This window comes from Hipposideros armiger, unplaced genomic scaffold (assembly GCF_001890085.2).
Source record: "Hipposideros armiger isolate ML-2016 unplaced genomic scaffold, ASM189008v1 scaffold_823, whole genome shotgun sequence".
Classification (NCBI taxonomy): domain Eukaryota; kingdom Metazoa; phylum Chordata; class Mammalia; order Chiroptera; family Hipposideridae; genus Hipposideros; species Hipposideros armiger.
Genome location: NW_017732173.1, coordinates 92,900 through 116,296, shown reverse-complemented (window position 1 = coordinate 116,296; position 23,397 = coordinate 92,900). Strand labels below are relative to the sequence as shown.

At 39.6% G+C, this 23,397-nt stretch overlaps 1 protein-coding gene and 1 pseudogene across 1 annotated transcript in view; one reads left to right on the top strand and one right to left on the bottom strand.

Moving 5' to 3' along the window:
• PLCL2 (phospholipase C like 2) overlaps positions 1–23,397 on the bottom strand; it is a 181,706-nt gene that overhangs the window by 113,902 nt on the left and 44,407 nt on the right. The gene's annotated exons all lie outside the window — the stretch shown is intronic.
• LOC109374437 (60S ribosomal protein L23a pseudogene) lies at positions 200–676 on the top strand (annotated as a pseudogene).

Below are 23,397 nucleotides of genomic sequence, written 5' to 3'. Positions count from 1 at the left end.
CCAAGTTAATTTATAAATTTAGGGTAATCTCTAAAAAAAAAAAAATACCAAATGGAATTTGCAAGGAATTGGACACGGTGATACAAAAAAAAAAAATTAAAGCAAATGAATAAACATACAAGATAGTTGAGGCAATCTTAAAAAGAACGAACAAAGGGTCTTGCCCTACCAGATATCAAAATAACACTGTCAACTTTTCACGAAGATGGCGCCGAAAGCGAAGAAGGAAGCCCCTGCCCCTCCGAAAGCCGAAGCCAAAGCAAAAGCTTTGAAGGCAAAGAAAGCAGTCCTGAAAGGCGTCCACAGCCACAAAAAAAAGAAGATCCGCACGTCACCCACCTTCCGAAGGCCCAAGACACTGCGGCTCGGAAGGTAGCCTAAATATCCTCGGAAGAGCGCCCCCAGAAGAAACAAGCTTGACCACTGTGCCATCAACAAGTTCCCCCTAACTACCGAGTCAGCCATGAAGAAGATAGAAGACAACAACACACTTGTGTTCATTGTGGATGTCAAGGCCAACAAGCACCAGATCAAACAGGCTGTGAAGAAGCTCTGTGACATTGACGTGGCCAAGGTCAACACCCTGATCAGGCCTGATGGAGAGAAGAAGGCATATGTTCGGCTGGCTCCTGACTATGATGCTTTGGATGTTGCCAACAAAATTGGAATCATCTAAACTGAGTCCAGCTGGCTAATTCTAAATATAAATTTTTTTTGCTGTAAAAATAAAAAAAATAAATAAAAAATAACACTGTCAAGCTATACTGATTAAAACAGCGTGATATGGTGCAGGAATAGATAATCAGATTCATAGAACAGAACACAGACTCCAGGGACAGTCCATTGAATGAATACAAGGGAATTCAAAATATAATAAAAGTGGCATTCCAAATCATGGGAAGAGGATCAACTACTCAACAAATGGTGCTGATACACCTGGCTGTCCATTTGCAAAAAGCACAAAATAAAAAAATAATAAAATCGCTTCTTCACACAAGTCACTCACACACAAAAAAAATTCCAGAGTAATTAAAGTCCTAAACCTAAAATGACATATCAGTAGGAGCAACTACATACCAGTGCAAAATAAAAATGTAAGACTTTCAAGAAGGCAACAGGAGAGAATTAAACAAAGTGGGGAGGGAGATTGAGGGCTTCTGAGCATAAAGAAAGATAAATTTCACTACATCTAAATTTAAAACTTTTGCCTGGCAAATAGCATCATAAACAAAGTTTAAAAACAAGCCACAGAGGAAGGAAATATTTACAACACACGTGAGACAAACGATTAATATCTAAAATATATAATAAATGCCTCCAATCAATAAGAAAAAGATAAACAATCCAATATTTAAAAGCTGGATAAAGAATATGCAAGAATAATTTGCAGAAGAGGAAATTAAAGAGCCATTAAACGTGAAAATCTGTTCAACCTCATGAATACTCATGAAAATGAAAATGCAAATTAAAACAAGGAGATATGTTTTAACCACAAGTAAAGTTTGATGTCAAGTGTTGGAAAGTGTACAGGGAAACTCCTGGTGGGAGAATACATTGGCACCTTCAGGGGGACAACTTGGCAGTATCGAAATGGAGAATAAGCACACCTTCCACCTAGCAATTCTTTCTCTTGTTTACTACCCTGTAAAGCACCTCACACGCATGTTCACAAGGTGATATACTGATATTTTACTGCTGACCTGTTCATAATAGCAAAAATTAGGAAAAAACTTAAATGACCATCAATAGAGGGATGGTTAAATAAATCAGGATATCTACATGTTATTTATCACACATACATATAATAAATGCCCTGCAGCAGTTAAAAAGAAAAGTGAAATCCAAAAAACAAAATAAACGAACAAACAAAACAGAAACAAACTCATTGTTACAGAGAATATTTTGATGGTTGGAAGACGGGAGGGGAAGTGGGGGGATGGGTGAAGGAAGGGGGAGGGATTAAGAAGTATGAACTGGTAGTTACAAAATAATCATAGGGATGTAAAGTATAGCACAGGGAACATAGTCAATAACATTGCAATAACTATGAATGGTGTCAGATGGGTACTAGATTTATCAGGGTGATCACCTAGCAAGTTATATACATAATCTAATCACTATGATGTAGACCTGAAATTAATACAATACTGTATTATCAACTGTAATTTAAAAAAAACTATTTAAAAAAAACAAACGTGTACAACCCTATGCCTACAAACATAAAAAACTCTCAAAGATGTATTTTTTAAAGGGAAAAATGCTACCATTATGTTGCTGGATTTTTTTTTTTTAAGAAACCACACATCCAAACTATACATTTCTAGAAGAACATATATGTACATATGAAATATATAGAAAAAGACCTAGAAGCCCAAGGGCAATATCTACCAAATCAACAATAGTAGTTTCCTCTCCAGAGAGAAATGGGATTGGGTGGCGGTGTAATAGAATTTTAGCTGAATCTGTGATGTGTGAATTTTTTTAAGTGACATATATAAACAAATTATTTAATAATTAAAAATAACTTTTAAAGTGTTTCAGAATAAATATTGCTGATTTGAAGATGGGTGTCACTCTAATACAATCCACCTGGACAACACTAAACAATTTCAAATCTCCTATCAAGAATGTTTCTTCCATCTTAGAGAGGAAGAAGGGAAGCCCAAATATTTTCTTGAGGCCTCTTTGCGGCACCCTGATTTCTCATTTCCCCTTCATACACCAGAATTAATTTTTAAAATGACTTGAACTTCCCAAATCCACACAACAATTGCACTGCCTGAACTGCCTTTTATGGTTTATGGCAAATGACCATATTACAATTGGCCTGGAGACACTGCTTAGCAAGGTCATTGCTAAAGCAACCAGCAGAAATATTTTAAGTATCTTCACGAAACAAAGCAGATTACTTCAAATAGTCGTTCAGAATTTAAATGAAAATTTCAATACACGTAAACTCTGAGATCTGCTCCCCAGTATATAACTACAATTATATTTTCAAATTCATGAAATAGGGAATTTGTTCTTTATTCATTCTCACCTGAACAGAACTTCAGAGATGCTGAGAATCTCCCTCGTAGATGTTGAGCTCATTTACTCCCTATACATTATATTTATCTCTCTGACTGAGCATGCTATATACCTCTAAGGTCTCTTCTATTATATGAAACCAGTGAATCAATTACTAATAAAAAAGCTTAGGTTTTATTGAGATAAAATTCACATATCATACAATTCATCTGTGTAAAGTGTACAGTGGTTTTTAGGATATTCACAGAGTTGTGCAACCATCACCATAATTAATTTTAGAACATCATCACTCCAACAAAATCATGGCGCCCATTATCAGTCACTCCTTTTGCCCTCCAACCCCCGACACCAACCCCTGACTCCAACCCTAATCTACTTACTGCTGCCGTAGATTTGCCTCTCTGGATATTTTATACAAATGGAATCATAAAAATGTGGCCTTTGGTGGCTGGTTTCTTTCACTTAGCATAATGCTTTCAAGGTTAGTCCATGTTGTAGCATGTGTCAGTGCTTCATTTCTTTGTATTGTCAACAATGTTCCACGGTATGGATGTACCACATTTTATTTATCCACTCATCAGTTAATGGATATTTGGGTTATTCCCACTTTTTGGAAAGTGGAATGCTGCCATGAACATTCGTGTAGAAGTCAAAATGCTTTTTTCTAAAGCTGAATAACTCTATGTAACTGTGTGCTGGGTGATTTCAAAAGTAGGACAATTAAAATACGTGTTTTTCTTTATTCATCCTAACAAGTAATTGTTAGTGAATCAAAAGAGCCATTTTATTAAATTCATGAACAGGAAACAATTATTGATATCATACTAAACATAATTAACTTCCAAACTAACCTTCTCTTAGATGCTAAATTTTAAGAAGTGAGTTTTTGTAACTGGAGAAGTACCCCTGACCAGCAATTAATTTATTGATTAGAATTTTTTAAAGAGAAATAAATGAAAGGGCTTTCTGGAAAGTGGTAGGGGGTAGGGGCCTTTTAAACCTTGCCAATCCCTGGAGAAATTTAACATTTTGGTGGCAAGATACTTTGCACTCTGATTTGAATGAATTTTTATAATTATTTTATGGAGTCATAAAATAATTGGAGATAAAACTATTGAAGAGCAGAGGGTATTTTGTTTTTAAAACACTTCTCCCAGTGGATGTAATTAATTGCCCTTCAAAAGTGCAACAGTACCAGCCATGTAAGATGTTATCTATCCAGTCTTTGCAGACGGCCTTTTTTCCTGACTGTCTCAGTATAAATTATTATTCCTTCAGCACCATTTACTGAGTGTGGTTCTAGAGACAAAGGCACCTTCTCCTGAGGAACTCACATCTTAAGTGGTCCAATTCCACAAAGGTGAGAGTTCAAGAAAAATATTTACTGCTCTTTAAGCAATTTTGTTTGAGCTCCGATACAACATAACGATGCTTCTTAAGAATATTAATCTTATATTCATTCACTTACTCTTCTTATTGGTAAAATGAATATAAAACAAAAGTTTTACCTGATTATTATCTGATTAAAAGGCAGAGGAAATAGAACTATTAATCATTTTTAAATATTATAATATAATAAGAAAGTTATTATTTATGACAGGACTTATAATTTGTTTTACCTTTTTGCTCAACAGCATAGAGTAACTATGGAATTAAAGGGAAAAGCCACACTCGATTCTACTTACAGACTAGATAAGCAAAATGTGAAACCAAAACTAAAACAACAAAAACAATTAAAGTCAGTTATAAGAAGTCAGCCCACCATTAAGTTGTATTCCCAAAGTTTCCATGTAAATCAGTTGTTTGCAACTCTAAATTCTTTCTCCCATTAAAATCTTCAGTGTAAATAGTGCTTATAATCTCAGACCAATCAGAAAAACCTATTTAATCCATAATGTAGCTTACATAATGTACACAGTCATTAAAAAAAATAATAAGAAGAAAATTACTGTTGAAATACCAGTAATTAAAACAAACAGAAAATAATGTAAATTCAGTAAAAGATACTTTTAAAACTTTTATTTGGATGCTCCTACTCAATCTAGTACATGAAGAAAGGCCATGTTAACTGCAGGGGAATGCAGACGAGTCACCCTCCTCTGCTGGAATTCCAAAGGGTCCTCTTGACACATGGAGGAGGTGGCAAAGCTGGTGAACAGGAGGTGGGCTCTCTGCCTCTTTTTGTTTCTCATTTCCCTCTACTTCAACCACCTTTCCCCTTCTCTTCTATCCCAAGCCCGCCAATTTTCAATCTTGAATTTAAACCCTTCTATTTCCACAAAGGCCACATCAGTCTGAAAGGATCTTAACCGAGACAAGACGCTTGCTGCGCCTATAAATTTACCCTGATCTCTGGCGAGCAACACTTATGGACGAGCGCTGCTCTTGCTCTGGCTAGTCGGGGCTAGTATCTGTTGGCTAGCAAAGGGATCCAATGTGAGGGCAGAAGAAAGAAGGAGCAAAGCTGTTCTGAGGTAACTGGAGACGAGCTCTAAGAGAAAGAGAAGGAGAAAGGTAAAGAAGATGAAGGGAAGTGATGGGTAAATAGTGATGGATCAGAAAGGTCTCTACTCCATTCATAAAGTCGAACAACCATGAGCTCAGGGTCTATAAATTTGCTTTGGAAAGGGAAAGAAAAGGGAAGAACAGGATGGCTATATAAATACTCCTGATGTTAGTATTTATACATATTCATTAACTGTTTATTGAGCAGCTAGTATATAGAGGGTACCACTCGGTTCCCTAATCGAAAATTGAGAAATACTTTCTGCTCAAGGAGTTTACAGTCTGTGGGGGGAGGGAAAGTACGCAAACTGTAGTAAATCCAGAATATACTAAGAACCACAAGAAACACGGTACTATAGGAGCACAAAGAAAGAGAGAGAAACTGGAAGAGAGCCAAAAAGAACATCCATTCAATCAAAAGCTATTTATGGGGTGTTAATATGTGCCAGGCACTGTTCTAAGAGCTGTGGGTAAATGGCGAAGAAAAACAGACAAAAACTTCAGCTCTCATGGCACTTATAAAGAATAACAAAACAATAATTACAAATACAAGTAAAATACATGGCATGTAAGATGATGATAAGTTCTATGGAGAAAAATAAATAAAGCAAGAAAGGGGAAGACAAGGACCGAGAGAGAGAGAGAGAGAGAGAGAGAGAGAGAGAGAGAGAGAGAGAGAGAGAGAGACACACACACACACACACACACACACACACACACACACACACACACACGGCAAAGCACCACTGAGAGGACGGTATCTGAGTACAGACTGGAAGCAGGTGAGACTGAGCACCATGAATATCCGCAGAAAAAGAGCTCCAGGAAGAGGAAAAGGGTAATGTGCCTGGTACAGGAACAAAGAGGAAGGAGTAGCTGAGCAGATGGAGACGACGTTGGAGAAAAGACCAGGGGTAACAAGTGGCCAGATCCCGTAATGATTCATGGACCACAGTGTGGGTTTAAACTTTGATTCCACATGAGCTGGGTTTTAGGAAAAAGTGTAACATGAGCTGACTTACCCCATACCATCTGGCTGCTGTGATAATCCAGGCTAGAGATCATCTCGGCTTGGACCAAGGTGAGGTACTGCGAGGTGATAAGAAGTAATCTGATGCTTGATATATTTTGAAGGGGGAGCTGACAGAATTTTCTAATAGATTGGACATGCGATGATTGGAAAAGAGGTGTTGTATTAGTTTGCACGGGCTACCATAACAAATGCTACAGGCTGGGTGGCTTGAACAACAAAAGTTCCTTTTCCCACAGTTCTGGAAGCTGGAAGGCTGAGATCAATGTGCTGACGGGGTTGCCTCGCCTCACATTATCTCCTTGACTTATCCATAGCTCTTTTCCCTCTGTCTTCACACGGTCTTTTTCTCTGTGTATATCTGTGCCTAATCTCTTCTTATAAGGACACCAGTCACACTGGATAATCCCAATAACCTAATTTAACTTCATCACCTCTTTAAAGATGCTATTTCCAAATACAATCACATTCTGAGGTACTGGGAGGTTAAGAGTTCAACATAGGAATTTTGGGGAGATGCAATTCAGCCATTACAGGTGTCAAGGATGGCTCCGTGGTGTTTAGCCCGACCAAAGGAAAGGCAGAGAGCCATCTGAGCTCACCACTGAACGATGGGTAGGCTTCTGATGCACGGAGAAGGGCATGAGAAGTAGAAATCATTATAGCAAAAAGATCAACTAACACAGATTGAGTGCTTATGACATGTAAGACACCATGCTAAGCACTTTACATGTACTGCCTCATGTAGTCCTTACAATGCTATAATGTCAAGATTATCACCTCCATTTACATACCAGGAAGCTGAGGCTTAACAAGTTTACACAACATTCCCCAAGTCACACAGCTAGTAAGTGAAATACAGGGATTTGGATGCAAGCACTCTGATTGTAGCAGCCATGTCCTTAACCACTGTCTGTACCTCCTCTGCCACAGAAAGCCACAAGCTGAAGGCATAGAGCCATGAACGTCATCAAAACTTGCGTATGACACCCAAGAGATCATTAAGTTTAACACTCTCTTTTTTGTATAAAAAGAAAAAAAAGAAAACTACCTAAATGTAGTTGGTTAGAAAATGATGGAATAACCTTTCAAAAGAGTGCCATGCAACCATGAAAACAATGATGCAGGCTACACTGATTACATGGATAGTTATCTGTGTTATAGTAAGTTTTTTTAAAGCAGGTAATAAAAAACAATTTTTAAATAATCTTTTAAAAATATTATTTATATATGTGTAATATATATATATATATATTACACATATATGCAGAAGTCTAAATGAATCTACACTAAAAAGGACAGAAAGAAAGTGGAAAATTTTTCACTTTCTTCTTTAAACCTTTCTATTATGTCTGATTTATTTTTTCTATGGAAATATGCATTGTCTGTAAAATCAGAAAGACAATCATGCTATTGCCAATCTGAAAAGATTTTTTTAAAGCTATTTCCTTTCTACTGTGCTGTCCACACTCCTCCCAAGCCTCAGGGATCTCAGGATAGGCTGGCACTCCAGCCTTCTGGGAGTGGCTTCTGTCAGGAAGCTCTGACTGCACCCAAAGCAACCCTTGGGAGAAAGCTTGTCCGTGGAAGCCTTTAGACCTGGTACAGAGGGTAACTGTGATCTCAGTTAATAGCTCATTTAGACTCAGACAATCAACTTTTCACACATGAAGCATCTGACCTCAGGAAGTACAAGCATATTATTCAGCTGGTATTTTATTATTCAGCTGATATTTTTAATAATAAGTCAAAATCATTTATGTCAGGATTATAAAATAAAACACAGATATAATGTTTGAAAGGAGGTAGGTAAGGGCATGAAAGAGAGAGCAGGGAAAATGCCCAGCGGCAAATCAACCAAAAAGTCATCGTAGCACCATACATAACATTTATTAATTCACGCTACCTAGAAAGCAGACTATTAGTGAGCTCATTATTCTCTGCATGGCACCATGCTATGTCCTACAAAGATACAGGTTAGTAAGGCATGGCCCCTTAAGGACCACTGTCATTTTTTACTATGTGGTCTATGACACTAAAACAACATTCCTTTCCATTTATTAAGTGGGGGTGCCCAAAGGAAGTAGAACTCATCGGATAAGATTGCTCTTTTACAAGTCTGGTTTACAGTTGTTTCTTTTAGTCTTCGCTTTTGAGGAGGTGGACGAGAGAGATGGGAGAAAAGGAGGAAGAAAAAAGGCAGACTGAGAAGACATGTGGCAAAAATATAAGCGGAAGCAGGAAAATTACTGAGAATAAATACTGAGTTTGGAAGAATGGGTGCCTGAAAAAGAGGACCGAGTAAGCCAGAAGAATGGGCAAGTGGCACAGGTTAACAGAGCCGCAGCAGCTCCCTGCCAGGACAACGAGGAAGGCAAAGAGGGAAGGCAAGACGGGCAGTGGGGGGACGCCATGAGCGCTCTGACACTCCAGCTCTGCATCTGGATTCTGAGAAGGACACAGGTGAGCTCCTGGGAGGAAAGGATGCACTCCTTTGCCTCCAGGGTGCCTTTTCTGGTCACCAGCAGGAAAACGTACGGCAAGACTACATGGAACCTCTCACCTGACTGCTTTCCTTCCTCTGCTGCCCTGGCTACAGGAAAGCTGATGTGGTAGGAGCTCAGCTTCTCTAAAGAAACAGAAGAGAGCTGCTTTCCCCCTAAATAATCACAGAACCTGCTCGTATGCATTTGGACAAAAGAGAACAAGGAACGCTCCTTGGCAGATTCTGACTTCAGATTTCCTATACAGAACTCAACTGGTCCATAGAACAAGGAGGCTTCAGTATGGAGGCCCAGAGTTAGCAACTTATTTAGACTCAGGGAAGCAACGTTCCACACAATCACTTATTTCCTCCTAGAAATTCATGTGCTCTACCTTTGCTATTTCCTGGCTTCATACAGAAATATGTTCAGACAAGGGCCAATCAAAATCTGCTGGGGGGGGGGGAAGCGTTAACACAATCTTCCACAAGTAGATAGCTTTCAAAGGCTGTGGCTTCACCCTTCTGCTGGCCAGTGAACTCCTACCGCAGATGACCCCTTAAAGCTGACAGAGACGCTGAGGATGGCTAGGCTTCTTGTATTTCTTTCCAATGCTTTTTTTGTTTTCTATAATACCTCTTCTTCCCTCTATTAGCAATGATCATTGAAGTCATCATTGAAAGTTGACTATAATTCTAAGTTCTAATTATTATTTTATAGTCCTTTAAAGATGCACCAAAGGGCTTTTTTTTTAGACAGTGCAGAAACAGTTCATCTTACTTTAATTATCCGAAAGCTTTATCAAATCATCAAAATTATTTTTAAAAATAGATCCAAACATGATTAATTGCTTGTCTAATATAAGCAAAGCAATGTTTTTGGCAGGAGGTTTATAATTCAGTTCACTTAAGTAATTAATAAAAATGTATTTAACAATGAATTAACACAATTGCATTATATAGGCATTTATGCTTGAAAGCAGTACTAAAAATGATGTAAGACAAGTACGCATTAATACAGAACATCAAATTACACATCAATTACCACCTTTCAGACCAGTTTTTCATAATTTCTATTACATTGTTTAAAAATCCAATATAAAACCGTAACCTGTTATCCAAAATGAATACAAGTACAACATTCTCTGCTTGAGAATGAGTCTGTGACACGGCTCTTTTGTCTTCAGTCTGTACTGTCAGTGTTAATAGAAAGGACGTATCTTAAAAAATCAGCAACAGTGAGAAGGAAATTGAACCATATGCGAGGAAAACACAAGCCACTCCTTTCTAGCCAAATGTGTACCTTGTATTCATTAAGACGTGTAGTCAGGCAAGGGTTTTAGTACAGGCTTTGGTTGATGTTTCAGGGTTTGCACCGCAGGTGGGGCTTTCATCTGAATCAGTCAACCTTCCACAGAAGGCCACGACCTGCACATTTTGCAGAGCCGGCACAGCCTGGAAGGGCAGGCGGATGGCTTGGGAAAGAAGCATCCTGTTCTTTGATGTAGGCCATTAGCACAGTAAATAACGAAATTTAACGACCACAACTGATTCACCATACAAGTGCCCTAGGATTCCTGCCCCTCACCTGCCATCAATGGAGACCTACCTCAAGCCAGTCTCTCTAGAAAATAACCTCCCAGAGTCTCAAGCCTATCCTCAGGTCTCAGTGCACTGATTTCCTATTCAACAGAACAAATTTAGTGACTTTCAGTACTATGAAATTTAATTACATTTCCACTGAGGTTTAGGTAAAGGGTTCCTTCCACTAGCCCATGATTGCCCTGAAGACAACAATCTGACTTGAAAGTATGCCACAGAAAAGTCAAACATAAATCCTCATCTGACCAATCTTACCTTTTCTGCACTGATGACACGAGTGGTCTCAGCCAAGGATGACATGCCCCCGAGGGGACACTTCGCAATGTCTGCGGGCTATATTTTAATTGTCGAGGCTGGGAGGTGGGGAGTGGGGCGGGGTGCTACAGTCATACAGGGAGTAGAGACCAGGGATATTGCTAAACATCCTATAATACAAAGGCCAGCCCCCAACAGCAAAGGATTATCTACCCCAGCCCAAGATGTCAATAATGCTGAGGCTAGAAACCCTGAACTATAAAGGTAAGATTTCAGGGTAATACCTACACCTGGATAACATCAAAAAACCTGTGCCATAATTAAAAAAAAAAAAAAAGAAAGAAAAGGATGACTTCCAATGACTTCCAACATTCATTCTTTTACTGATCAGTGAGTGATACACAAAGAGTAGTTAATTACAGTCTTTCTTTTTGAAAAGATATTGCTTCGTCTGCTGAAAACAAAATGTATTTACAAAGTCATATATTCATTTTCATAGTTAATATTCACAGCCTTAAAAAAAAAAGACCCAATCACCTGAAAAAAAAAACTCTCCCCAGGGAAATAACCTTTTGTTCTCCAGGAATGTAAAGTAAATACACTTAGATTGTCCATGAATTCATGTAAAATGAAAAACATTTAATATATCATGCTTGTTGCTTCCTTTTCTTCTTTTCTTTTTTTTAAAAAACAAGTTGGCAAAAATACAGAGAACAGACAAACCACAGAGTTTATCAGATAGATACACATGGTACTCTGGGTGGCCTGAAAGCCACTGAACCCCACCTCAGACTCTTGCAAACAGCATTTACTGGGCAGCAAGGCTTCCCTGGAGAGCCACTGGTCCATGCTAATGTTCCCAACACAGCCCCTCTGAGCCAAGCACATACAGACAGTCCCATTACCAGACTTGTATCTAAATTTCTCCTAAATAGGCAGAACAGGGCAGTGCTTTCTCTAAGGCAAAACCAACCAAGATCCAGGATTTTAAAAAAAAATTAAATAAAATAAGACTGCCGTTAGGCAACTAAATTATTTCTAAAAGTTTAGGAAATGTTTATTCTGTTGTCAAAATGATAAATGGTGGGGACTGTGGTATTTTATTTCCTAAGATTCCTTGAGTCATTCCAAGACTTTGCTTTAGTACTGTGGGTCAAGACTCTGCAATCTTGGGGCTTAGTCTGATTTCCTCCACCATAGTCAATAGAGCAGGCTGTCTTGGACATTCTGCATAGAAAGGAACCTATGAAAATGCAAAGATTAGAGCCACCAGTCCACCTAAAAAGCCATTTTGGTGTTAATGCTTCAAAGAGGAAGGATAACTGAGCTTTAAGTGAAATGCAGGTTGCAACCACATAAACCATGGGAAATATTTTACGACCTGAACTTTCCTGTACACTCCTGATTTCGAACATTCTATTCTTTTGACCACATCAAATGCCTCTGAAATTCCAATATTTCTACATCGAATGTCTGAGGCTGCCTCCCCACACAAATTGCATAAAAATTCTTTCTTAGACTACGTGTCCTGATTTTTGGTTTCAGAAAGATTTTGTTAGCTTTTCTTTTAACTACTGGAAACTAAAAAGTTAGATTCCTACAACACATTTTACACCACAAAAACCCTGATTCATTAAATATTTAAAGGTAGAAAATGAAAAATGTGAATATTTATACAAATTCCAATTAACCCAGGGTTGATGAAGGACTTTCTCAACACTAGGGGCAGAAAGCATGAAAAAAATATTTTATCGCATTAAAAAAAAATCTTTCTGATCAACAAAACAACATAAGACAACAATAAGCACAATAACAAAGGAGAGGGATGGTACAACAAACTAGAGAAATACTTAAACAAATATAAAAGACAAAGGGTTAAGCGGCTAAATATTTATAGAGCTCTTAGAAATAAAACAAGATAAATGATTGAAGAGAAAAATGAGCAAAAAACCATGACTATGCAATTAGTGGGAACATAATTAGTAAGTAAATGTGAAAAAACTCCAACCTCACCAGTACTCACAGAAACAAATTAAAACAAAGAAAAGATATGTATTTTCTGACTATTAGGTTGGTATTGATTCACAGCAATGATGCTACCCAGTGACGTTGAAGCTATGGAGAAATGGCAGCATCCTAATTGCTAGTGGACCTGCATATCAACTAAGTGTTTATGGGGGCAATTTGACTATATTATTAAAAAGTTTTAAAAATCTTGTTTCCTTCAACTCAGCAATTCTACTTCCAGGGTTTATCCAAGAGAAACAATATAAAGAGTTCATCAAGATGCATATAGTAAATGTATTGTTTATAATATCCCGCCTCTGCTTCCACACCCAAGTTCAGCAACTGCTAACTCCTGCTGATTCCACTGTCTAAAGAGCTCTCCAATCTCTACCTGTGTCTTTCTACCTGTGCTGTCATCACCTCGTTCAGGCCACCCTCACTCCTCACTGGGATTGCTTCAACAGCTTCCTAAATAGCATCCTGTCCCATTCCAGCTCATTCTCCACCTGGCAGTCAGAATGAGATGTTAAAAACATAAATCAGGTAATTTCACACCACTGGTAATAGCCTTCAATGGCCTCCCACAGCCTAAGTCCAAAGTCCCTAACACTAACAGCGGAGCTATGAATGCCCTGACCCCTGATGACCTTGCCAGCCTCCTCTCCCCACCCCTACCCACCCCTGTACAGGCACATTTTGAAGTCCTTCCCAGACTACGCTGGCTTTTGCATGCTGCTGCTCCCTCTCCTAAAACGTGGGTCCCCACACTATTCCACCCCTTCATTCACTCTTCCAACACGTTGTTCAGGGCTGTTTCGTAGGCGCTTCCTCCAGTTAAACCTCTCCTGCCTCTCCTCCATTTGAGTTAGATGCAGCTCCTAAGCACACACTGTCCACAGCGCCCTACACTTACGCAGCTGGAGCACTGACCACATGGTACTGGAATTAGGGGTTTAACTGTAGGTCACTGAGTTTGTTGGCATCTCAGGTCACCTTTGTCACTGCTTGGTCTCTGAAGCAGAAAAAGTCTTTGCATATCCAACTGCTCCCTCCCTTTTTCACGCACCAAGTTCTTCTAAGCCCACAACCCCAACACCATTCCTTTTCACATGCTCAACTATTCCAGGATGCATACACCTGAGGGCAGGGGCCTGAAACAGCAGACACTGGGCAGATGTGCTGAAGCTGTATGTTTACAGACAATTTTTGTGGTTCTGTTCTAATTCACGCCTCAGATTTATTTTTCCTATACCTTAAAGATATGTGAAGGGAGTAACATGCTCTGGATCTCCTATATTTCCTACTGCCACCCAGGTATCATGCTCTCCCCATATGAACCAGCATATGGCCAATGAGATAGGGCCTCTTCCCAAAGGACAAGAGCCATGGAGAGAAAATTCAGCAGAAATTCCAAACAAAATAGTAATAACCATAAAACATCTTTCATCTTCATACCAGGACAAAAATAAACTCCAAAACAAAACTGCTAAATTTAATTACCAAGATTTTTTTTTTAAGAAACACCATTCACTCAATATTATCTAAAACATGGGAGAGAAATAATAAGTATTCCAAAAATTCTTAAACAAGAAAAAATTCAGCCCAGTTGTCTTATGAAACATCAGTTGAAATAATATTTGTAAGTTATTACCAAAAAAGGAAGCTGCTAATCTGAAATAAAGATAGGTTTTGAAAACAGTCCGAGATATCACATACACTTAAGAGTTGATACTACATGAACCAACTAGAATGATTATCAAATCCACATCTAACAAATATATATAAATCCAGATTCTACTGAAAATTGAGTGAGAATTTACTCTGTATCTTACACTATACAAGGTGCTTTCATAGCCAATGTCTCATCAAATCCTTACCACATAACTTTGTCAGGCAGGTATTATCATTCCCATTTTGCAAAGCAGGAAACTGAACCTAAGAAACAATGGAGACTTGCCTCGGGTGGTTTTCTCTTCTATTCCTTAACATCAACAGATGTTAATTCAACTGCATTTTGACAGAACATTTATAATGCAACCAAGTTATTCTATTTGATGATACAGAAAGTCTGTATTTAAGTTGTTTTTATGGGAACAGAATCTCATAATCTAGGCAAGGAGCCACCTCTGCAAATAAAAAATTACCAAATAATTTCATGAGTATTAGAATAAAAAAAGAAATGGTAATCCAGAGAGAGAAGGGACTGCATCATCCTGGGAAGGGCGCTCAGGGAGGGATATCTCAGCTGAAGATGTGACATCTGGGCAGAGGAATGGGAACCAGCCAGGAAGACTAAGGTTTCAAGCAGAAACATTAATGTAGAGATACGGGCCCTCTTTTACTGCCTGCATTTATTAGAGGAGAAAGTACAAACTGGCTTGACTAGAACATACATCTCAGAAAATGGGGTAATCATATGTACATTGGAGGTAAGCCAATAGGAGATAAAGATGGCCCCAAGGTTTCTGGATTAGGTCATTTAAAAAAAAGTCACTAATAACAATCAACTACTGGAGGAGAGGCCGACTTAAGCAGAAAATTACGAATAACGTTTGGGACATGCTAAACTTCAGGTGCCTGTAAGAGAGTTCCACGAGGCATAAGAAAATAAGTGACTTAAATTGAGGCGCGATGATGGGGTTCACGTATCGGAGAAGTAGTTCTTCAGGGAGTTTATAGAAGCATCACTTGTTTATTACTCTAGGTTGACTTTCTTAGAAATGAACAGAGGCTGAAGAAGGCTGTTTTCTTTTTTCAAAAGAAAAAGCACTGAATTGTGGTAAAAGCCCTAGGAGTTTAAGAAAACAGTACACTACAGCTCTTATTTATAGCCGTTCTGATCAAAACAGAGAGATATGATCAGCAAAGGTCCTATTCATACATTTGTTGAACTACAGATCTACAGATAGAATAAATAACAATTAGGAGACTTTCAAACACAGCTGTTCCCAATACTGGCTCTCCCCTGCAGTAGCCAAGGGAAGGCCATTGTTTTCTCTCAGCCACAAGTATTTACGCACTTGGAGCGCTCCCTCAAATTTGGGTGTTCTTCCATCTACTCATGAAATCTTGCCTGTCTTCAAAACGAGGGAAACAAAAATAGGAACCCTTGAGGTTACTTCCTCAAGTCAAATGGAGAAATAATCAAAAGCATACTCCAACCCACATTAAATATTTTTTAAGACTAAAAAAGGGGTTAAGCTAGGAGCATTTACCACAGAAAGAGCTGTTCTAGGCTCTGAGAGGGAAACAAACCAGGCAAATTCTGGCTGGAAGACTGTAACTCTACATTAAGAGTCCTGTGACTCTTCATTCTCAGGCAACTCACCCCCATGGTCTTTCTCCATCTGTAAAGAGAGGCCTCCGCTGTTCTGAGAGTCCCTGAGAGCCTATGTGAGGTAATGTTCAGGCCTTCCTTGCAGAGTTTAGGGAGAAGGGTGGAAACAAAGGCGAGGACCTCAGGCTACTTGGTAGGCCCCACACAGAAGTCCAAGTGCACAGCAGCGGTCCACTTCCTCCTTCTGGACTCAAGCATGGAGCACCCTCCTTGAACTCAAGTAGTTCCTATGTCAGGAACTAGAGAGCATCCTCCTCTCTGTACGTTTCAGGAGGACTAGGCTTTCCTAGTCTTCCAAGACTTGGGGAAATGCCTCCTGCTTAGTACAGGAAACTGGGAAGGCAGAAGGGTTTGTTATCTCCGGTCAGAAAAACAACACATCAAGGGCTACCAGGGAAATAAAAGATGTTGACAGATGTATCTGTGCACAGAAAAAGCAGGACAACAGCCAAGGGCTGCAGTTCAAAAGAGTGAGATTCTAGAGACATTTTTAAAAGTTAAGAATGACTGCAAAGTGAGTCTGCTTTCTAAAGTGACTCCCAGAGTATTTGGTGACTTTACCAAGATGCCCTGACTCTGGCCTTTCTCCTCAGGAGCATTTCTGGGATTTGAAAACATGTTATCTTTATGGAGAGAACACCACAGTGGTCCACTAAACCCTGATTTTCTACAAATCTCAATTCCAGAAGTATCTAAAACGCTCTGAGGCAAGTCCTGGCGAAGGGCAGTTTTTCTCCTGGTCCCCTAGTCCCCTCCCCTCTGCCTTCCTAAGCTCCTTGCTTTCCTAGTTATCCACCACCCCTTGCTTAGCTTCACCCTCTTCCTCTGGCCTGGCCTCTTACCCTCAGCATTTGAATGTGCTCAAGCCTCTCCCATCTTTTTCTTTTAAACGTGTCCTCAAAAACCAACTCTCTCCAGTAACAATCCTCCCCCAAACCATTCACAACTAAACTTGAAAAAATTTCTAAACTCACAGCCTCTGCTTTTTCACCTCCTACTCACTCTTCAAACTGTCACTCCATTGAAATGGATTTTTGCCAAGGTCACCCACAACCTCCAGGATACTAAATGCAATGGGTGTGTCTGAGTCCTTGTCTTATTTGATAATAATAGTGGTGACACCACCCATGTTTACTGAGCATTTCTTATATGCCAAGTATGATACTCTACATGGTACGGTTTTCATCTAGTCTTCACTACAAGTTGATGAAATGGGGCTTAACCCCTTTTATAAATTGAACCTTTGGGAAGTAAAGTAACATGTCCCCTCTGAGCAAGGCCGTTAGGGCTCAAATCACAAGCTCGTCTCTGGAACCCAGGCCCTTAGCCACTACAGCTTGCAGCTTCCTCGCTGCAGCGTCAGACAGCAGCCCTTCACCTGTCTCCATGCTTTTTCCTACCTCTTCTTGGTTTCCATTTGAGGCTGCTATTTGTTTGTGTACCCTTAAACACTGATGTCCCCAGGGTTCCACTGTTGGTTCCTGGGGTGCTCTCATCTAGTCCCTGGCTTCCATTAGTATGCAGAGGAAGCAAATCTCTCTCCAGCCAGTTGTCAGACTGTTCTCTCTGACTGGTCTACTGTCACCTTCACAGATGACTCAGGTTCAAGGCACTCTCCTCGCACTAACCACCCTGTGCCGTAGTCACCAGGTCTCTGTCCGCCTGTCCTGTGTACTGCGATCGTCTGCCCAGTGCCTAACACTGGGACTAGTATGTGGTAGGTGCTCACTCAGCAATTGTGAAATTAATTCCTGCAGAGCCTTTGGCTGGTCAAGCAACCTCCCTTGACCTTAGTTTCCTCACCTGTGAAATGGCCCAGCTAGAGAAGGGGAACAGGGAGTGTGTTCCACCCTGCAAGCTGCCCTTTGGATAAAGGGTCTGCAGTCAATAAGGAGAGGCACGCTGCAGGGTGTCCTGTTGGAAATTCACATTGGAGAGCATATTGAAAGCGCTGACAATCTTTCATTGTTTAAATAAGGGTCTCACAAACTTACCCAGCCACCGAATCTTCTTTTCCTGGCATAGCCCAGACCCTCCAGAGTGAGCGGTGATCCATAGGGTGCTCACTTGGCAAACACTAGACCAGTGGTTCTCAATGGAGGGGGCAATTTTGCCCCCAGGGGATCATTGGCAAAATCTGGAGACATTTTTAGTTGTCACAAAGGAGTGGGGGGAGGGCGGTGCTACTAACATCTAGCGGGTAGAGATCAGGGATGCTGTTCAAGATCCTGCAATGTACAGTACAGCCCCCACAACAACGACTTATCAGCCCTAAATGTCAATAGTGCCCAGGTAGAGAATTGCTGAGCTAGACTGATCTTTATTATCAAGGTCCCTTCGAGCTCTAAAACTGCAGTGTGTACCAAGTGACAGAAACTTACCAAGACTCTCCACATGTAGATAACAGGACATCGCCTTTAGAAGAGACTGAGCAAAGATGCATTCCTTTTAAACGAACAAAGAGGGTTTGACCAGAATATTCACTAACCATTTTGGGCCATTTTCATTTTTGTCTTCAATTGTTTGTTTTTTATTTTTACATTTTATCAATATTTTATTTGCACTTTACTTGTAATATTACATTATGGAGCAATAACTGGAAAAATTCACTTTGTTAGGTTTCTTGCTATAACATATAAAGCAAATTTAAAGGGAAGTATGACAGTTGACACATTTGTATACCTGTTGTACAATTCAATGTCTTTTGCAAACATTCTGTAAAGGGTTTATGCTTGCTTTAAAAATAACTTTAGGGGGCCGGCCAAGTGGCGCGATGGTTAAGAACTCGCTTCGGATGCCGGAGGGCCCCAGTTCGGATCCCACATGTGAGGGCCAGTGACGCTGCCCTCCACAGCTAAGATGCTGAACAGCAGCTCAACCTGGAGCTGGGCTGCCATGAGTCGCCGGCGACGGTGTAGGCTGCAGCCCCTGTGGCAGTGGGTTGCCATGGGCTGCTGTGTGTAGCCAGCAGCCGCCGTGAGTGGCCATCCAGAAGCCGGCGACTGATCTGCCTCAACCGGGAAGAGCGCAATGATGGTGCCAACTTGGGCCAGTGAAGCAACGTCCTCCACAACTAGACTGAAGAACAAAACGACAGCAACTTGTCTGTTCCCCTTCTCCCAATTCCCCAGCACTGTTCCCCTCCCCCAACTCCCCAATAAAAAAAAACTTTAAAAAAAAATAAATAACTTTAAAGTAGTGCTAAAAAGGGATGACTTTAGCATTTCATTTTAGCTAAACAAAAATTCTCTGTGTACAAATTTCACTTGCTTCATAAAAGAAGGAAAAGAAAAACAAATTGCTTTAATTTTATATACTTCAAGTATAAATAATAATAACTATCAAGGAGCAATTTCAAATTAATTTTTTTCTGCTGTCAGAAACAATTAGATAGCGGTGATGGTTGCAGAGCTGAGAAGATACTAAAAACCAATTAATTATATGCTTTAAAAGGGAGAATTTTATGGTATGTGAATTACATCTCAATAAAAAAAGCACATCAGATAACTGCAAAAAACAAAATGAACAATAAAACTCATGTATATAACTTGAACTGTAAGATGAATATGTGTACAATAGGATTTGGGAATTTTAAGTGGACATGCTGATTAACCACAATGACTTAAGTCTTTCACACTAAAAAGCAAAACCCAAAAACCTGTATTCTGTAGGTTTAAACTCCATATACATTAAGTAAAGCTGATTAAAGCTGAAGTTCTGACCTAGCAGTATCTTCTAACACCCAGTATCACAGTTACTCCCAATCACGGACTTACTGAATAACGCTGGTACACCGCTCTCTACTCCACTGATGGAAACAGCAGCGGCCCTTACAGAGCTGAGGGGAGAATCTATTATCCTCCATTCTCTGTGCCAATGTCTCTTAATTGGTACAGACAACGAGCGGTGGACCGTAGGTTGTGTAATAGTTAACTTGCTCACACAGCTGACAGTTCCAATGCCCGGGATGCTAAAATCCTAGACTTCTAATTTAGATTTCACTCTTTTTGTAAAACATGTTATATGACTTAAGGGTGTTTTTACTCATTTAAATACAAGGAAAAAAAATTGTCCTGACAGGTCCAACTGGAAGCAATTGAAAGGATGAGTCCTAAGGGATATGGTTTTTTAATACTTTCTAAGTAAGCCTCAGAAACTAAGGATAAAACCAAGGAAGCTTTCCTAATAATTCTAATATTTTACTGACCTCAATTTAAATGTCTGGATAATTCAAGTCATACAGATCTTCACTCCACAGTCTTCATCTACAGCCCCTGTGTTTATTCATTCATTCTACAAATGTTTCTTGAGTACCTACTATGTGCCAGGTACCATGCCCAGTGCTAAGGGTAAAAAAGTGAATAAAAGCAGAGATTGTCTCTGCATTAGAGGGTTCTTAAATCAGTGGACAAGACAGTCATCAATCAAATAATAACATATATAAATGCATGCAATGAACACTATTTAAAACTTAAATTCTGGGAAAGTTGAATCTTATAGACATTGTTAGAATTCTCCAAGTTTTATCTTATTTGTTGTCATACAAGGGCATCTTATTTTATTAAAATATTAGAGTAAAATGTTTCATTACATTACCTTGGGAAAATCAATTAAATTTCTCTGGATATGCCTGTAGACTCTAGAGAGTTCTAGAAAGTAAAGTATTAAAAAAGGCAAATGTTGCAATATCAAATGCATTAGCAATATTTCAGTGAAAAAGATTCATCAAGAAAGGTTGAGAGTTCAATGGATGCTAAGTTAAGCAGTTACAGTTTGAAGTTAATAGTGGTCTATAAAACCAAGATGATAAGTGACATTAGTGAAAATGGCAGAGTAGGGAACTCCAAAAGTCTGTTCCTCTACAAAAGCAGTGAATAAACTGGCAAAATTATCAAAATCAACTTTTTTTGGAACGTTTTGAAACAACCAAAAGATTGCAGTAAGCTGGAAACATTTAATAAAAACAGCTGGATCTCAGTAGGAGTAGCCAGCTTTGTACCTGGTATTATTATATCCTACTGGGTCCCATCCCCCATGCCCTAGCTCAGTGGGAGGCCTTGAAGACAATAGCACAGATACCATTACCAGAGGGAACAGGCTAGAGCTTATTCTGAAAGAATTGTGGCTGTTTGTTCTGATCTTCCTGGTAACTTGGCTCAAACGGCTTGGCTTAATCTCTCCTAACTTGAAACTCTACCAGTGTTGAGGTGGCTATCCAAGTGGCTTTTGTTAAAAATGCTTAAAAACAAATACATTCCTCCCTACTGTCTGGGTCAATGGGTAACCCTTGAGGTAAACAATAAACTAACTAAAAAGAAAGGGAAGAAAGGCTGGGGAATCAGGTGCTAAGGACTTTTTGAAAAGATCAGACATATTCCTGGAAATCTAGATAATCACATGCATACATGGGACTAAGTACATGCTCAGGACAGCCCTGAGGTTGCCCTGAACTCTCATCTCCGGGTGACTTTCAGATTCTGGGCCAGCAGGAAGTGAAGGCGAAGGAGGAAGTATAAATTTCTGTCCAATTGCTAGCTGACCACCAAGTTAACAGAGACATCAATGGCCACACATAACAAAGAATACACATTTTACAAAATTAGTACAGAAAAGTCACTAAACAAACAACAGCAACTACAAATAGCAACAAACCCCGAGGAGTGGAGAGAATCTGATTTCCAGAGTTGCCACATTATAATATTACAAATGTCAAGTTTTCAACAAAATAATTACACAGCATGTCAAGAAACAAGAAAGTATGACCCATAGACGGGATAAAAGACAATTAAAAGAAACTGTCCCTGAGGAAGCCCTCACACTGGACTCAGTAGACAAAGACTTTAAATCAACTATTTTTAATAAGTTCAAAGAACTAAGGGAACCATGTACAAAGAACTAAAGAAAATCATGGGAATAATTCTCACCAAATAGAGATTATCAATAAATAGATAAGAATGCTTTTTAATGAGACAAAGAGAAATTCTGGATTTCAAAAGTACAATGACTGAAATGAAGTTGTCGCTAGAGGGGCTCAATAGCAGATTTGAGCAGAAAGAAGAAAGAATCAGCAAACTTTCAGGTAGGTCAGTATACATTATCTAGTCTGAGGAGCAAAAAGGAAAAAAGAAGGAAGAAAAATGGACAGAAACTAAGAGACCTCTGGGGCACCACCAATCATACTAACATATGCAGAATGGGAATCCCAAAGGAGAGGAAAGAGAGAAAGGAGCAAGAAGAATATCTGAAGAAATAATGGCTGAAAACTCCCCAAATTTGATGAAATATAAGAAGTGATGTTTATGTAAGGGCAAAACTAAAGAAGTGGTGTGTGAACCAACTGAACTAAGCCCATGCCACTGGGTGTTACTGACACAGGAAGAGTGAGATTTTAATAGAACAGAATTCCTTGTGAATGAAAGTCCAATGAGAGGTGAATGTTGTAGTAAGTCTAACAGTACTATATGTTAAACAACCTCCAGATAATAAGAAGCAGTGGACAAAGATCCAGGCCTCCATCCATGAAATCCTGGCCACTCTCGCCAGCCTGTAGTCTTCTGCTCTCTTGTTGCACTTCTGTTCCTTTCACAGCTGTGAGCTGCTAACTCTGGTCTTCCCTGTACCTCCCAGCCCATCACTTGCTGTGACACCACCCTCCTGCAGAACAGCTGCTTGCTCCAACCCACAACTCCAAATCACCAGGGCGGTGAGCAGCCACTGCTATGGACTGAGGTCTGTTTACCCCTTTAGAAAGGGGCAATGGGCTGAGACGCCTACCCTGACCTGCCCTGACTGGCCTGGGAGTCCAACACAAACAACATTTCAATCACTGGTTGGAGGAAAGTGGGGGGAGGTGAGCTTCTTTTGAGTGTTTACAATATTTTATTATACTTAGTGATCTTCTAAATTCATTCTTAGAATGAAGTTGTTATATTTTAGATATTTATTATAGAAAGGTTACTGATTTCTCCAATGAACCTTTTCTACTTTTACAGAAGGTATCAGTAGGGAGTTCCTTAAGCAAAAGTTTGCCTCCAGAAGCTTTCTGTTTGTCCAAAGTACTAATGGATGCCTTGATGGAGGAGGGATGAAGGCCAGGTCGCCTTTAAACCCCATATTTTGATTACTCCTTCTTGAGGTAGCATCTTGCGC